The sequence below is a fragment of the Antechinus flavipes genome, chromosome 1 (genome assembly GCF_016432865.1).
Source record: "Antechinus flavipes isolate AdamAnt ecotype Samford, QLD, Australia chromosome 1, AdamAnt_v2, whole genome shotgun sequence".
In the NCBI taxonomy this organism is placed as follows: domain Eukaryota; kingdom Metazoa; phylum Chordata; class Mammalia; order Dasyuromorphia; family Dasyuridae; genus Antechinus; species Antechinus flavipes.
The window spans coordinates 358678639-358691357 of record NC_067398.1 but is presented as its reverse complement, the minus strand read 5'-3'; the positions used below and the strand labels follow the sequence as shown (position 1 = coordinate 358691357).

At 35.5% G+C, this 12719-nt stretch overlaps 1 protein-coding gene across 1 annotated transcript in view; it reads right to left on the bottom strand.

Annotated features, from left to right (window-relative positions):
• Positions 1-12719, bottom strand: part of MYO5B (myosin VB) — a 518558-nt gene that overhangs the window by 207219 nt on the left and 298620 nt on the right. The window lies entirely within an intron of this gene.

The window sequence follows — 12719 nt, the reverse complement described above, 5'->3', positions numbered from 1 at the left end:
GTGCCGAGTATGGCGACAAGAAGACTCATCATCTTAAGTTCAAATCTTGCCTCACACTTAGCTGTGTGACTCTGGCTAAATCACTTAATCCTGCTTGCCTCAGTTCCTCATCTATAAAATAAGCTGGAGAAGGAAATAGCAAACCATCCCAGTATCTTTACCAAGAAAACATCTGGCTCGTGGAAAATCAGACATAACTAAAAACTGACTGAACAACAAAGAAGTTGACATTTATAAAATACTTATAAATTTGACAAAGTATTTCATTATTAATCCTTCCAATAGGTAGGTTTATGTGAGGTAGATGGCATTCTCCCCAGTGTAGCCACCAGGAAACCAAGGTCCAGAGAAGTCTAATGTCTTATATAGGATTAATGCCAAAAGTGAGAGATGGAGCAACTCTTCATCAAGCACTGTTTTTAACACACTGTACCATCATTTAGATAAATGCTCTTCATTTCAGAAAACACCCCAAATTCAAAATATATCATGAGAAGGAAAGAATCATAAATACTATGAGAGGGGAAAGGGGAAAGAAGTCATTCCAGAAGTTTAAATTTTTTTTGCAATAGCAGCAGTTTTCTTCTCTCAAAAAAAAATCTTTTTTTTTTTTTTTTTAAATGCCACTGGCTCAGAAAGACCTCCCTGAGAGCTCATGTTAACTGCTCCTGTAGTCAAGTTTTTGTTTCTTTCCTTGAGTGCCAATTACACACACAGTGACCAGGGCAGTGTGACTTTGTCAGTACAAATTTATATAGAACTTTTTTCTCCTCAAAAAGAATGAATTATGGACCCAGTAGGATAGGAGTTCTGTGTTACAAGCCTATGTGCAATGACAGCTCAGATTGACCGGGGCAAGGTATTGTTTCTTCCCAAGGTGAATTGTTGGCTCATTGATTCTGAACCACTTCTCTTGTAAAATAGCCGATCAGGTTCACTTACTGCTGGCAATAGGGAATGGAGAAAATGCCTAGGAGGGGGTAAAAAGCTCCCATACTCAAGGATTACAAAGAGATTTTTTAAAATAAAATTTGTAACTGACTGCAACAGTTAAAAATATAATAGTGGAAATTCATTCTGGAGAAGAATCAGAATTTTTGTTTTTAAGGTCATGCCTTGGAAAGGAAAAGAGGCAGTAGGAAAATATTCAGGTTTAATAGCACTAACGTGGTGGGGTATTTCACAAGATGGGGTGAACAGTAGGAGAATTGGAAAGCAATTAGGCAGAAACTAGGTAAAAACCAATGTCTCATGCCATATGCGCCAAGATAAGGTTAAAATGGGTACATGATGTAGACACAAAGGATGATATCATAAGCAAATTAGGGGACCATGGAATAATTTACCTGTCATATATATAAATAAAAAAAGAATTTATGACCAAACAAGATTATAGAGAGTATTACGGGACATAAAATCATTCATTTTGATTACTTTAAATGAAAGGTTTTGCACAAACAAAGCCAGTGTAGCCAAGATTAAAAGAAAAACAGAAAGCTTGGAAACAATTTTTACAGTCAATGTTTCTGATAAAAACCTAATTTCTCAAATACATGGAGAACTGAGTCAAATTTATAATAACACAAGCAATTCTCCAATTGATAAATGATCAAAGGATATGAACAGGCAGTTTTCAGACAAAGATATCAAAATTGTATTTAGTTATATGAAAAAAATGCAAATTAAAACAATTCTGAGGTAACATCTCATACCTTTCAGATTGGTCAATATGACATAAAAATAAATTGACAAAGATTGGAGGGGATGCGGGAAACCTGGAATTGTGAACTAATTCAATATTCTAAAGAGGTATTAGAAACTATGTCCCAAAACCTTTAAAATTGTGTAAACTCTTTGATCCAGCAATAGCACTACTAGATTTTCATCCCAAAGAGGTTTAAAAAAGAAAGGAAAAAGGCCTATGTGTATAAAAATACATATGGCAACTCTTTTTGTGATGGCAAAGAATTGGAAAATTAAAGGAATCAATTGGAGAATGGCTAAACATGTACAAAAATACATATAGCAACTCTTGTTGTGGTGACAAAAAATTGAAAATTGAAGGGATGTCCATCAATTGGAGAACAGTGAACAAATGGTATGTGATCGCACTGGAATACATTGTATTTTAAGAAATGATGAACAGGATGCTTCCAGAAATATCTGGAAAATTAACATGAATTGATGCAGATTTAAGTGATCAGAACCAGGAGAACAACATTTTCTCCTTTCAAGAAATCAGATATTAAATATTTACCAGTACCATGCCTGCCATTGGCATTGTTGTAGCTCAGAACATTTGAATGAAAACAATCCACTATGTCTGAACTCCCAAATTAGCCAGATATTAAGTATGTATCACTGTGTAAAGCTAGTTCTAGTGGTCTTAACCTTTTATGTCAATCCCAATTCTACTGAAATACAATTATTCAAATATAATAAAAAGCAATTTCATGGACCTCAGGTTAAGAAGTCCTATGAAAAGGTTAACAGGATTTGGAGTCAGAAACAATCTCACCTAGTAAGTCATGTTCCTCATTTTACAAATAAGGAGAATGAGGCCAGTAAAAAGTAAATAGTTTAAACAAAATCACATAGACAGTTTGGGGGCAGAGCCAGCAGTATAATCCAAGTCCTTAGTTATTGTTGTTGTTCAGTTGTGAGAGATTCTCTGTGAACCCATTTGAGGTTTCCTTAATAATGTACTAGAGTGGTTTATAATTTCCTTTTCCAGCCCATTTTACAGGTGAGGAAACTGAGATCAATAGGGTTAAATGACTTGCTCAAAATCACACAATTAGTAGGGGTCTGAGACCAGATTTGAACTCAGGAAGATGAGTCCAAGTGCAGGCCCATCACTCTGTACACTATGGCACCACCTAGCTGTCCCCAACTTCCTTAATTGAGTCAAATACCCTTATTTCTACATTAGGATATCTAATACAAAATCATGGTGGAGTAGTGGAGAAATGGAAAGGGAACCTGGAGAGAACTGGGTTTAGGTCCTATCTTCAGCAATTATTAACTGTCTAACTGGGTAGTTAGTCTTTTAGCCCCTGGAAACCTGTAAAAGGTGGATAATAACAGAGTCTACACTACAATCATACAGCAAAGCTAAAATTGGAGATCATATGTAAAGTCATGGCAATTAAAAAACATTATCTAAATATTAGCCTATTATTACTATAATAAGTACTTTTGTTGCCAAGCTAATATTCTCATCTGAAGAGTGAAGGGCAATCAAGGGCATCCAAATGTTCTCCAAGAGGAGAAAAATATAAGGCATAGAAAGGTGGGTAGCTGATATGGAAGCTGAGAAAAGAAATCCAAATTCTCTGAATGCCTGCCCCCGATACTCTTTTCATTAGGCTGTCGCCAAACCTTTGGAAGCAACATGTTCTTTCCCCTCAGGCAGCCAGCATTCATAGACAATAAATTCAGTTATAAAAATGAAATGACAAGTATGACAATGGAAACCCAGCCTACACCTGCTTAGTCAGCAGAATCAGGAACCTCATCTAATCTCTGCACAAATGTTCCCCTAACTGTTCTTTGTGAGTGTCAGTTTGTGAGTATCAGTTTTGTTGAACTAAAGGCTTATTTAAATTCAAGGAGATATTATTTTAAGTCAGGATATTAATTCAGACAGGATTAAAGTGTGAATGTGTTATATGATTTACAGCATTAACAAAAACAATAATTATAGTAATAATGCTGAGCTTCCTTAGTCAAAATTTCAGTAAAATTTCAGGAGTTTCTTTCCAATAGGTGGAAAGTGTATTTAAGAAAATAAAATCTCTCATTTCTGTGTTACCTTTAGATTATGAAGAACTTTACTCAGAATACTCTTATGAATTTTAAGTATTTTATACAAGTATTTCACAGATTTTACGATAAGGAAACCAAGGCTGAAAGACATTAAATTACCAAATTCTGCCAATTCTAACTCTAAAACATCTTTTGCATCCATGCTCTCCATTCAAAATGCATTCCAAGACCCTAAGTTAGGATCTCACCATAACTATTCTAATAGTCTTCTAAATACTATCTTTAACTCAAATCTCTCCTTAAATTTCTAAATTATCTTGCATTTATAAAGGGCTGACCATATCACTTTTGCCATCAAAATCTTTCAGCAGTTTTCCCTTATCAACAGGACAAAATGAAAACCAAACTATTTAATTTGTTAAATGCTTTAACCAAACTTCTCAACTATCCTAGCTTTTCAGACATATTGCACATTCTTCTCTTTTACAAAACTCTATGCTACAGTCAAAATGGTCACTTACAGTCCTTCATGCATGTCATTCCATCTGTGAGACATCTCTTGCTCTATAGCTTTGTTCAAGCTCTTCCCTCTGCCTGGAATGCACTCCTTTTCTGCCTCTGCCTCTAAGATTCTCTACCACCCTTCAGGAATCAACTCAAGCCTCTCTCTTTCCCCCAGCTACAAATGAAGATTCCAAACTATTTTTCTTGACTAGATTTCACACTATTTGCCTTCTAGTCAAAATGGAATACTAGCTGTCTCTATCTCTGAATCTACATTCTCTTGCCTCCATTCATTGCACAGGTCAATCCCTATACCCAAAATATACTCCTTCTTAACCCCTGCTGAGATCCTTCTTTTTTTAAAGGATTAACTAAAATGCCATCTCCTTTAAAAAAAAAATCCCTCCCTGATTTTCCCATTCCCCAATTTTTCTTACTGCCCAATGTCTGGATTGCTCCTTTTGCTACTGTTATTTCTGGACAGTCACCCTAGTTAGGAGACAAAGCTGAAGAGATATATTGCCTCATTCATTGAGGGAATAAAAAGCCAGGACCACTGAGGGAGTGTTTAGAGAATAGGTTTGCTGCCTCCTCACATTAGGGGCTTCTCACCTACCAATTATAGATTGGTTTCTGTAAGAATAGTTTATTGGAAGATGTTAATAGAGTTTTCTGTATATTACCATTTCTTCAGATTAAATAAAGTAATTTTGATGACAAGAATGATTTCATTTTTCTTTTATTCTTTTTTCAGCATTGTTACAGTGTTTTTACATAGTGGATACTTAATCAGTTGGAGGACTGGGAAGTAAAAGATCAGATTCCTCCTAAAGACTTCCTATATAGAGGGCAAAAACTGGATTTTTTTTTGAAGCGTGGCTCTTTTTGGCATTTGTTTTGCTCAAGTGCAAGAAACAAGATATCCCTCCCAGAAATCAGCTCATTGCTTCTAATTTAACCACCATGTTGCTAACTCAAGCCTTGATTGATACTACTACTTCCCCTCAGTCTTATCTTCTGATTGTAAGGCTGTAGAATATCCAACTATTCCCAATGCTTTCCTTTGTAGAGTACAAAAATTTTCAGCTCACTCCATTCAGACTTACCTGGTTTCAACTTCAAGGAATAAAATGCTCACACACACACACACACACACACACACACACACACACACACACTTACTTTCTGGCCTCTATTTATATGTTGTTTCCTCTATTGTAAACTCATTGAGGGCAGGGTCTTTTATTTTTATTTGTATTCCCAGCATTTAGTACAATGCCTGGCACAAAGTAGACAATTAACAAAGGTTTATTGAAACAGTTGAACTGAAGGAACGTGTATGTAGTCAAACAAACTTTTAGTGTGAGAGGGAAAGAAAGTAAAGTATTTTAGATTTTATCTCCTTTACTTTACTCTTGAAAGTGATACCAAAATGCAAGAAAATGCTTTCTCTTCAGGAAATTCCAAATACCGATGGAAGTTTATGATAAATAAAAGTTTATAGAATTTTAAAATTACTATACTATGTATTCTTAGGAGAAAAAGAATTTGTGTCTCATGATTTTTAGCATAGCATCTACTCAACATAAAGAAAACAATTCAGGAAATATTTACTGGATGAGGAAATTAATTCTACACAACAGATGCCATTAGGAAATAGCTACCTTGGATTTCCTGTCAAAGACCATTTCATAGCCTGACCTAGGAACTCCTAACCAATGGATTATGATTTCAAGTAATAGGACTTTTTCAGATGTGAAGCCTAGGGAGTGAAGGCTGACTTACAGGGAGGTGAGAAACCAAATGGGAAAAACTATACCAAGGTCCTTCACTCTTTCACATTGCTTCCCTCAGGGCATGTCTTGGTAACCTAAAGGTATAACGGAAAGCTACTTCTTGGTCCCCAATGCATATTCCCTTCCAATTTTTCCTACAGAAGTAAGTGTTCTTTTGAAGCTGGATGGAAATCCAATTTTTCTAATTAAATTATATTTTAAATAAGACTGCATTAGGACTTGGATTAGAGTCAGCAACAAATGGGTGAATCCTTTGGTAAAAACCAATCACTGGTTTCTGATGCCAGTAATCACCCTCTCTCACTTATCTCATTAGAAATTCATATATCAAATTTTCTTAGTTCACTGGTTATCATTTAAAATTTAGTGAATGTGACATCACAGCTACTGCCTTATGGGTTGTCTGACTCTGGGGCTTTGCCTCTGAGGACTGCTAGCAATCTCCATAGCTCAGTTCAAATGCTACACCATCTAAAATGCTTGTCTTGATTTCATAGTTTAACTTCCCTTCCCCAATACCTCTCTCAACTCATTTGAAATTACTTTGTGTTTATTCTGTATAGAGACCACAGACATGGTAGATAGAGCACGGGCCAAGGAATTCAGAGGATGAGCCAGTACCTGAATTTGATGAATCTAAGCCTGTATGACCCAAGCGAGCCATTCAAACTCTTCTTGACTCAAGTAATCCTCTATTAACAGCTACAGATTTGTATTAGGAAAAGTTTCTTTATCAAAATTTCCCTATACCAAAGGCCTTTTAAAAATAAATGAATAAATAACATGCACTTTTTATCTGTGTACATTTTGATTGTGTATCTCTTCCTGCCCACTTCTTCATCTCCTTCCCTCCCTTATGACCCCACTCAAAGTTACTACAAGTTCTTTCTAGATAGAGATCATCTCATTTTTACCTTTATATTCCTAGCCAGAGATCAGCCAAGAGGAGCTTAATAAATGCCCCATTTACTGGAACATAATCCTGAATATTTAAAAAATATTTTTAGTTTTTTTGGGAAATCCTATATGTTTTTCAGAAAACTTTGAATTTCTCATAGCACTTGACCATATCATAGAAACTCAGGAAATATTTACTGAATGAATGAAATCATATTTCAGTCTACATGATAGATAAATAGGAAAAAACATACTCAATTTCCTATCAAAGCCCATCTCCTGATCTGGCACATGGACTCCTAACCAGTGAATTATGATTTCAAGTAAAAAAACATTTTCCATTTGATGCCTGGGGAAGGCAAGCCAACTTGTGTGGAAGCAAGAATACAGATGGGAAAAGAAATGTTCAAATTGCGTTTGCATCCAAGATATTTTTTGGCCACTGAGCAACCACATGGTTTCTTCTCCCTCTATCTCATTTTATTTCTAAGTCCTCACTTGGAAATAAATGTGCTATTGATTGTCTATAAAATAATATTTAATGAATGCCAGTTGTAAAATTAACATAAAAGAGCTAGCCTAGTGGCCTGATCCCTGTACTGACTGAAATAGAGATTGAGTCCTTCAATAAAAAAGAAAACTTACTTATTCTTTCCTGAAATGGGAAAGATACTCAGTGAAAGTGGAGAACTCAGAATTCTGTGTGCTAGAGCTCTTATGCAACATTTAAAAAAATCTGACTGTACCACAAAGCAGTGACCACATAACATTCTATCTTGTTTTGTGACTGCTCATTATAAAGAAACAAATAATTCTTTCCTAAGCTCTGTCTTTCAAAAATCACAAGTTCTATCATTCATTTATTCAATAATTTTTTTTAAAACTACCTACACTGTGCTAGGTACTGGTGATAAAAAGACCACTTAAAGGAATTTAAATTCCATTGGGAGAAAGCACTATGTACATAAGTAAGAAAATATGGCAGGTAAAATATAAATGCACCTAACGTGGTGCAGTGAATAGAATGCTTGACCTGGAGTCAGGAAGAACTGAGTTCCCTCAAATATTTACTAGTGTATGATGCTTGGAAAGTCATTTAACATCTATTTGCCTCATTTTCCCCATCTGTAAAAGAAACTGTAAAAGTAAATAGCAAACCATTTCCTTGGGGGGTCATAAAGATGAGACTGAAATAACCAAACAACAAAAACAACAATAATATGTGATGTCTTTTCATGATGGAAAGATAGACATAGACAGAAAGCTGTTTTAAGGATTAGGAAGGCCTAATTTCAACTTATGCTGCCTGTTTGTCAATTAACCTTTCAGGGTCACAGACAACTTTATAGGATTACATATTGCAAAGCAATTGCTTATCTGCATTGCAAGGGAAAGAGTTAGCTCCCAGGGAAGTCCTTCTTCACCAATAAAATCATAGACCTGAACCCTTCTTCTCCCCACAAAAAAAATATATCATGAAAATAGCTTTTTCTCACTAGACTTGACATAAAGAATGCATTCCAGAGATAAATATAAATAACTTCTGATTATCTGTCATGTTATATTAGCCATTCCCCTACTCTACCCCTATAAGCACAATTAAGAATAAAATGAACATGTCAATGCTGCTTTCATTTCTGTAAATTTGGCAAAATTGCTTTCCTGTTCTTTGAATTGTAGATTCAAGTTCTCTTTCTCCTACCTGTGTGTTGTTATTCATATTTGCCCATCAGCTGATGTATAATGTACTATTTTTATATTCACTACAATGTAAGAAATAAGAACAACATTAATTTGCAACATTAACACTCAAATTCAAAGTCCAAATACACTGATTCCCATGTGAAGTAATTCCGACATACTTGTTTCAATGAGCCTTCTAGACCCAGTGCTCTATCTACTGCACCACCTCGGTAATTGCCCCTAGACTTTCTTAGCTAGTAGTATTAAAGCTCACAGATAACATTTTCTGTCCTCTGTCCCCAAAATAAATATACCAACCCTCCTTCAGCGTTTCACTGGTGCTGAGCTTATAAACTTTTACACTGTGCTCTATTTATCTATCAATCCTTCCTTTATTAGCTAACTTACCAAAATGAATTACACTTGCCAACAGCCTTATCCCCAACTATTCTTCATTCCCACTCACCCCCCCATAGTCAATCTATGGCCCAATCTCAGTTCTATCTCTTGCACTGCATCGGTTTTCTCTAACATAGCCATCTGTAGTTCAGGTCCTCATCACCTCTTGTCTGGATTCAAAATCTTCAAAGTGTTCTCTATGACTCAGATCTCTCTCCTTTCCAATCCAGTCTCCACTCAGTTGTCAAAGTAATTTTTCTTAAGTATAGTATTTCTATGTAACATCATTATCTCCCCCTATCCTCTCAGTAAACTCCAGTGGCTCTCTAAAGTTTTCTGCTTGCCATTTAAAGCTCTTCACAACCTGAGTACTGCTTACTTTTTCAGTCTTCTTACTTAATCCCATCCGTGTACTTGATGATTTAGCTCCACAGACCTATATGTTATGCTGCGTCCCAAAGGTGCTCTTTCCTTACACATAACTGCATTTTTTATCTCCATGTCTTTATCCTGGCAATTCTCTTTCTCCTCATTCTACCAGTTAATTTCCTTTAAAGACACAGACCAAATACTATCTCTGGCAGGAGACCTTTCCTGGTCCTTCTAGCCATTAGTGTTTTTCCACCCATTCTGTATACCTCATGTGTTTAAGTATTATTTACATGTGATCTTCCTCATCTGAATGTGAACTTCTTGAGAGTAAGGATTGTATTTGCCATTCTGTATAAGTTCTCAGCATTTAGGATGGAATATGGCACATAAGTTCTTGTTGATTCAAGGCTATTACTCTGACTAGATCGTCTGCTTCAAGTAAAATAGTTTCCCCATTGCCTTATAATACATTTTCTGTAACCTGCTATGATGCTTCTGTTCTGTTCTGTTGGAAACACTGACCTCTTCTCGGACCTATCCAAATTCTAACATCCTTTCTATCTTAGGTGAAGCTTTCCCTGGCTGAGTCAGTCTGAAAAGATCTTTCTCCTTTCATGTATCAGGTTGTATATCAAAATACATGCAAAAAACATTATCACTCAGTACAAGTCAGTAAGAAGAAGTATCCTTACAAAGGTGACAGATTTTTCTGGTAACCTGATTTTTTTCCCCTTCAAGGATAAATTCCTATCTGTTTGACCACAGGTCTTTATACCCCTTGCGTAGTATGGTATTTCATCAGCTCACAATTCTGGAAGCAAAAATTAGCCAAGATCAAAGAAAAACAGAAAATTAATTAACTAATCAGTGGCTATAAAATGAGTTCAGGACATTTGTAAAATATTAGGTCACTTTTTGAAACACAGAATGTTAATAAATCAGTAGAAATGGTAGGGGAAAAATACCATGAAAAAAAAAACCTCCAAGACCAAAACTTGAGAAAAGTCAGTCTATAGTATAGATTGCTACAGGCATCCTCCCTCTCCCTATTTTATAGAAGATTAGGTTATTACTTAAAGAAGTTAATGGTTTCTTAGGCAATTATCTAACTTGTCTATAAGCAGAAAAAGAAACATTCTAGTCCAATTCAGGTAGATAATGAAAAAGCAAAACATCTCTATACATGGTGGTTTTAAAACTTTTGAAACAGTTTTATGTCTTACTGCAATTTTAAACTTTTGATACTTAGAATTTTGGGGACACAAGATATAGACCTATCATGGGGAAGTAGGGAGTGTCAAAGCAATTCATACACATTGAATTTTGGAAAATTACACATACACACAAATACACACACACATGTGCACAAAATATATCAATTTTAGATCTCGGACTCTTCCCTTGTGGCTGCTATTTGCTGGAGAGAGGTGATTTTATGTGGTTTTTCTTGCTTCTTCCTCACTATAGCTTGAAGTTCAGAAAGTATTTGCCATTTTCCATGTTCCTTTGCTGAGGTTTAGGAATCTCTCCAGATCTTTCTGCCTAACCAGAATCTCCAATGAATACTCAGCAAGAGTGGTCTAGTGGGACTCAGAAGATGTCTTTATTGCTTTCTTCTGTCTCCCTGGGGGTGCTTTACCAGTGCTTGTAGTTGCCATCATGTGTTTCATTTTCTCTCTGATTGAGGCATATAGATGGCACAATGGATAAGATGCTGGATTAAAAAATATGAGTTCAAATTGTGCTTCAGACAATTAACTATGTGACCCTGAAGCAAATGATAATCTCTTTCAGTCTTAGTTTCCTCATCTATAAAAAGACTATAATTATAAGTACCTTCCTCAGGGATTGCTGTAATGTTCAAATAGAATAACATGTTATTTCTTGCAAATCTTAAGATACAATACAAATGCTATCTTACTGTTGTGGCTGCTCTCATCAATGTTAGACCTATCATTTCCTATTGGTTAGTTTTGTTTAATTTTCTCTTTCTCCATTTTTTTTTTCATCTTTAAAGGGTAGCCCTCTAGGAGAAAGTTGGGAGAAATGTGTTGGAAAATTTTGGTTGATTTCCATTTCATGCTCTTTCTATATTATTATTCTACTAATTCCAAACATGAACAATAGTCACAACAGCAGATTAACAAAATTTTGTTTTAAATGAATATATCATGTCATAATAAATTTTCAGTTTCATATATGATCATCTTTTAAAAATTATACTATGTTATTTCAAAGCTTGTTTTATTCCATAAATTAAAAGTAAAGCATGTGAATAGGTCATTGTATTTGATAAAGTATCTTCTTAGTATGATTCTCCATACTCAACAGAATTTCCCATTGCACTGGTCCCAAGATACACTTCTGTGAGAGACCTTCTGGTTTTAGCACACTCAGCAGTTGTTTTTACTGTGGCACGAGGGTGCTTCCATGCTAACTTCAGGGTCTCTATTTTTAGTCAGAGGCCATTACTTTCATAACTTAAAGATCCAATAGGAATTAATCTATTTTTAGCCTCCCCATAGGAAAAGTTAGGTCAGAGAAAAAGAAACATGGAGGTGCAGGCATATCCCATTTACCCAATCAATAACCCTTTTATAATGAACTGGTTCCAATGGAGAAGCATGTCCCATGGGGTAGAAAACATCACTGTGATTTTCCCCGGGCTTAAGAGTAACACTTTCTTGGAACTCATCTGATTATGTGCCAGGGCCTCTACCAAGCACAGAGCTATATCAACTTCATAAACTCATTCTTAGCCTTTTACAGATTTAATATCCCTCATTAGAATGATTACCCTGTTCTGACAATGTTCTTCCAGTGAGGGCGAACAGTTAAGAGAGAGTCACTGAACTTTAAAACATAACAAAATCTCCTAATATTCTTCAAGACAGCAAGCTCCTAGTAATTGAGAAGATAAGTCTAATCACTCATTTGAGAATCAAAGATACTATCTCTCAAACCCGAATATCGAAATACCTCAGAACTGGAAGGGACCTTAAACAACACCTAATTTAGCTCAGTTTACAGATGAAGAAATTGAGGCCCATAATGGTTAAATGGTTTTGCAATTCTCATATAGCTATTTATTGGTTTTTTGAATATAAGTCTTGTCTATTTTCACAATCTAACATATCACCTTATTCTAGCTAGAGCACTCAACAAAATGAGATTTTTTGGTCAAAAAAAATCAAAAAGCTTTTTCCAGTAAACTCCATATGTAACTGCAGCCCATTATGGTGTGGGGGCAGGACATAAGTGACTCGATCTGACATACATCTCATCTACAACAAAGCTTCT